Raw genomic sequence first — 6,000 nt, 5'->3', positions numbered from 1 at the left:
AGAAATTACGTTCAGACTCTTGGTTTTTGTTGTTATTGTTGTTGTTGTTGTTGTTGTTGTTTTGAGGCAAGGTCTCACTATATAGCTCAGGTTGGATTTTACCCAAGATTCTCCTTAGTGTTGGGATCACAGACAGGAGCCATTATTTCCGGCACACTCGGTAATTTCAGATCTTGCCACTAGCTACCTCTCACACATGATGGCTAAGTTTGTCAGGTTGATCAGCAAGTTTTCTCATGGCAGCTCTAGATTCTGTGGCGCCATGTTATTTCTGAGCCATTTTTTTGAGAACATTCTGTTCAGCCCGTGCGGCTGCATAGGTGGCCTTTTCCCCTAGTCAGCCTGTTATTTGACCAGGAGGCTCACTGCAGTGAGTTCCCTGTAACCACAGAATGGGCAATTTCTGTATGAAATGTATCCTAGGCTACTTCTCTTTCTAAAGACCCTAATGTTGGTGTCAAAGAACTCTTCCCTTTGACTTGAGATGGCCGTCCCTGAATCAGCATAGATCCCCCAGGTTCAAATACTTATAAGTTCTTATGTCAACAATGCTTAAATCCTGCATGAGAACGCTGAATACCATTAAGCTCCCACATTCTTACTGGGTTAACTAATGTATATATTTAAATTTTCAGTAGATCCTGCTTGGTGGTCCAACAAGTCTTCTGTTTTTTAAGCTTTTTAATTTTATTTTCGGGCTGGGAAGGTGGCTCAAGTGGTAGAGCACTGGCCTTGAGCTGAAGAGCTGAAGGACAGTGCCCAGGCCCCATGGCCGACAAATAAATAAAAAAATAAAGTTTTATTTTCTTGTAAAGATGCTGTACAGAGAGGTAAGAGTTACATTAGTATCCAACAGGTCTTGAAGCTTTATAGTCCTCTACTTGCAGAATACACGAATGACATAATTTTTCGTTTTTTTTCTTTTTAATTTTTGGCATCCTAATGGATGAAAAAATAGTATTTTTTTTTTGGTTGGTGGTGGGGCTTGAACTCTGGGCCTGGGCACTGTCCCTCAGCTCTTTAGCTCAAGGCTAGCACTCTACCACTGAAGTCACTGTACTACTTCCTGTTTTCTGGTGGTTTATTGGAGATGAGAGTCTCACAGGAACTTTCCTGCTGGGGCTAGCTTTGAACCGTGATCTTCCAGATCCCAGCCTCCTGAGTAGCTAGGATTACAGGTGTGAGCCACCAGTGCCCAGTGGGAAAATAGTATTTAATTGATGCATGGATTTATAAATACTTGATCACCTTGCCACAGTTGTGCATTTTAAAAAATGATATAATTTTATTGTTATTATTAAGGTTGCCACTTCACAATTCAGGTAGCGAGTATATTTCCTTTTTTTTTTTTTGTCGGTCATGGGGCTTGAACTCTGGGCTTGGGCGCTGTCTCTCAGCTTTTCAGCTCAAGGCTAGTGCTCTACCACTTGAGCCACAGCGCCACTTCCGGTTTTCTGGTGGTTTATTGGAGATAAGAGTCTCACGGACTTTCCTGCCTGGACTGGCTTTGAACCGCTATCCTCAGATCTCAGCCTCCTGAGTAGCTAGGATTACAGGAGTGAGCCACCAGCGCCCAGCTGTACATTTCCTTTTTTGGAAAATGTCACTCCTTTCTTAGCTTTGCCCCAGATCCCCCTTCCCATTCCTGCCTATAAGTTACATAGGTCATTTTCACATAGTTGTGTGTGTATGTGTGTGTGTGTGCATGTTGGCTTGAATGTAGAAGAGAAAAAAAAGACAATGTATTGATGTTCTTTCAGTAGAGTGCAGATGTGAAGTCTTAGATTTCATTCCCAGCACCACAAAAAAGGGAAGAGAAAAGAAAGAACAGGCAAAGATCCTAAACTTACACTTGCTGGCTTGGATAACTTGGACATTGAATTCTTGGTTTAAACTAATTTTTCCCTCAGAGTTTCATTATCAACTAGCCCCTCCCCCCCCACCATGCTGTTGCTGGACAATCTGAGACATCCTGACTTTGGTGGCTTTGAATGTTTTCTCTCCAACAGTTTTCCTGCCTGCCTAGTGAAGATACTAGTGAACTGGATTCTGGATTCCATTGATGTTACTCAGAAATCATTTTTCAATCTAGAAGTCTGGGTCTTAAAGGTAATCAGCTTTTATCCTCTAACAAATTTTGATAATTTTTTTTTTATTTAGGTAAGGATTGAGTTCTGTTTTCCTTGCTTGGGATTTATGCTTCTTTTTTTTTTTTAATTTTATTTTATTGTAAAGCTACTATACAGAGGTTACAGTTACATGAGTGAGGTAATGAGTACACTTCCTCTTGAACATTGTTACCCTCTCCATTGTTTTCCCCCTACCATCCCCTCCCTCCCTCCCTTCTTTTTTTTTTTTTTTTTTTTGCTTTTATTACTTTTGGAAAGATCTTAAGGAATAAATATCTTCAAATATTGTCACTGCTTTGTTCTGGCATAGTGATAAGATTTTGGAGAAATTTTCTCACACTTCTCTATTGATACTTTTCAAATTTTCTATTTTTTTGATCTGTGCTGCAACTGTATACTTTATTAGCTCCATTTACAGTTTACCAATACTCTCTGCAGTCATATCAAATCTTCTGCTAAATCAATATATTGAACATTCAGAAACTTTTTGGAGGTTGTATAATCAGGCATATATACATAAAAGAAACAGGATAGATGTTGGTGGCTCATGCCTATAATTCTAGCTACTTGGGAGGCTAAGATGAGAAGACTGTGGTTCAGAGTCAGCCCAGGTAGGAAGTCCATGAGGCTTTCATCTCCAGTTAGTCACCAAAAAGCCATCTTTTAGAGAAAAGGCCAAGTGAGAGCTTGATGCCCTGAGTTCAAGCCCTAGTACCAGCGCAGAGAAAGAAAATGGTAGAACAATACATTGTGTGTGTGTGTTTGTGTGTGTGTGTGTGTATGTGTGTGTGTGTGTGTTCTGGGCTTTAAACTTGGGGCCTGGGTACTGTCATTGTTCTTCATTTCTTTCTTTCTTTTTGGTAGGTCGTGGGGCTTGAACTCTGAGCTTGGGCGGTGTCCCTGCGCTCTTCAGCTCAAGGCGTGTGCTCTACCGCTTGAGCCACGGCACCACTTCTGGTTTTCAAGTGGTTTATTGGAGATAAGAGTCTCATGGACTTTCCTGCCTAGGCTGGCTTTGAACCGCTATCCTCAGATCTCAGCCTCTGAGCAGCTAGGATTATAGGCATGAGCCACCGGCGCCCGGCTCATTTTTTTCTTAAGGCTAGTGTTCCACCACTTGAGCCATGGCTCCATTTGTGTTTCTTTTTTTGTGGCTAATTGGAGATAAGGGTCTAATGGACTTTCCTGCCTGGGCTGTCTTTGAACCAATATCCTCAGATCTCAGCCTCTTGAGTAGCTAGGATTAAAGGCATGAGTCAACGGTTTCTGGTGCAATGCATTTTTAACTACTACTTTTGACATGCACCCCAAACTCTACTTATCCCCTCCCAATCACAGCCTTGTTCTTCCCGACATGGACCCTACTGTTTATGTTTTCTCTTCATAGTTCTGTCATCAGTGTAGGCATTCCTATGTAATATTGCTTTTGTTTGTTCATGAAATTCTTACAAGTAAAATTAAAGTAAAATTATATGTAGTAGTGAATTTTCTATTAGACTCTTGTGTTCAGTATTCTGCCTGTGAGATTGATTCATGTCTTTCAAGGCTCAAGTGCATTTCCTGTGATACATAGGAGTATATTGCTGGATATTTAACTGTTCACTTACACTTTTTGCTCTTGATGGGCAGGTGGGTTCTTCAAAGTAATTAATTACTGGAACATCATTTTTCTCCAGAAGATATTGTCTGTAAATGCTATCACTGTTACACGTGTCTTTCAATTCATGTTACTCCCCAATGCTTTTTTCCATAGAGGCTGTGCCATTTTCCTCTTCCAGTGCTAGTAACTGAGCGCTTCTGTCATTGCTGACATTTACTCTGAGTTTTGTCTATCTTCTGGTTCTGTTAGTGGCATCACACTGTGCTTTCTAAATTAATGTATAATTTACAGATCATAATATACACAGAACTAAGCTCTCTGCTACAGTATAATCATTTCTGGACTTGCTGCTGGGAGAGCTCTTTCAGATGGTAATCTGTGGTTAAGGTCTGTATAGTTTCAGAGTAACTCCTCACCTTCAGCTCTGGGTTCCAGATCTGTTCATATCATCTTGATTTTAGAAAATCATGCCTCAGAATGATTTGTTAACTTGTTCAAGATCTCAGAGTGGTAGAGGCAGATTTTGAAGGGCGCTTTAGGCAGTATTAGTTCTCAACATGTGAGAAACTCTTTTGTGTTATAATAGAATTTTCCACCCCTAATTCATTGTGCCCTTTCTGTCTACTTTAAAAAATATTCTCTTGATAAAAATTAAAAACAATATATATGCACATACATGTGTAAATACCAACATATATACATATAAATGGGTAAATATATCCATGTATGCAGGTGTATCCATACATATGTATGTGTGTAGATATACATATGTGTATGCATGCAGATGCATATACATACATACACACATATGCATATGTATACACATACATGTGGATTAAATAAGAGCCTCAGGCCTAATTGTCAAGCACTCTACCATTGAGCTAACACCCTCAATCCCTAGCAATATGTTTTTTGTTTTTTCTTTTTTGGGTCCGGTTGTGGGGCCTGAACTCTGGGCCTGAGCACTGTCCCTCAGCTCTTCAGCTCAAGGCTAGTGCTCTACCACTTCTGGCTTTTTTCTTTTTGCTTATGTGGTGCTGAGGAATCGAACCCAGGGACTCATGCATGCAAGGCAAGCGCTCTACCACTGAGCCACCTTCCCAGCCCAGCAATATGTTTTTTTAACTGTATGAGTACATACTAAATAAAAATGATGAGTAATAAAAAAAGAATTTTCCACCCGTAACTGTCCCCACTATGAAAACAAGGACTGTGTTCGGCTTGTGTAGCACATGGTAGGTGCTCACAAAATAATGTGTGAGCTAGATGATTGCAAAAAATGGATGCAAAGGCTGGGCGCTGGTGGCTCACATCTGTAATCCTAGCTACTCAGGAGGCTGAGATCTGAGAATCATTGTTCAAAGCCAGCCTGGGCAAGAAAGTCTATGAGACTCTTATCTCCAATAAATCACTAGAAAACTGGAAGTGATACTGTGGCTCAAGTGGTAATGTGCTGGCCTTGGGCTGAAGCGCTGAGGGACAGTGCCCAGGCCCAGAGTTCAAGACCCATGACTGACCAAAAAAAAGTGGATGCAAATCTCTGCCTTCCTCTCTCTCTCTCTTTTTTCTTTTTTGCTGGTCCTGGAGCTTGAACTCAGGGCCTGGACACAGTCCTTGAGCCTCATTGTGCTCAAGGCTAGTGCTCTACCACTTGAGCCACACTCCCACTTCCGGATTTTTCTGTTTATGTGGTACTGAGGAATTCACACATGCTAGGCAATCACTCTACTACAAAGTCATATTCCCAGCCCTGCCTGCCTCTCTTATTCCCCTGAGAGTAGTAATACAGAAGCCATATGGGTTAATGGGAATGATTTTATTCATCCTTTACAAGACTAGTTCTTTCTAAATGCGACCTGTAATTGGAAATTTCTTGGAAGGGAAAATAGGAGGAGATGCTGGACGCTGGTGGCTCACGTCTGTAATCCTAGCTACACAGGAGGCTAAGATCTGAGGATTGAGGTTCAAAGCCGGCCAGGGCAGGAAAGTCTATGAAACTCTTATCTCCAGTAAACCACCAGACAACTGGAAGTGGCACTGTGACTTAAGTCATAGAGTGCTTGCCTTGCCCAGGCCCTAAGTTCAAGCCCCAGGACTGAGAAAAAAAAAAAGGAGGAGAGGTAGGTGTAAGAATGGGGGAGGGGGGCATGGGCTGGGAAGGCGGCTCAGTGGTAGAGTGCTTGCCTTGCATGTATGAGGCCCTGGCTTCGATTCCTCAGCACCACATAAACAGAAAAAGCTGGAAGTGGTTGCTGTGGCTCAAGTGGTAGA

The sequence above is a fragment of the Dipodomys spectabilis genome, unplaced genomic scaffold (genome assembly GCF_019054845.1).
Source record: "Dipodomys spectabilis isolate Male_0828 unplaced genomic scaffold, ASM1905484v1 ptg000411l, whole genome shotgun sequence".
NCBI classification, from domain to species: Eukaryota; Metazoa; Chordata; class Mammalia; order Rodentia; family Heteromyidae; genus Dipodomys; species Dipodomys spectabilis.
This window is presented reverse-complemented; position numbering follows the sequence as displayed.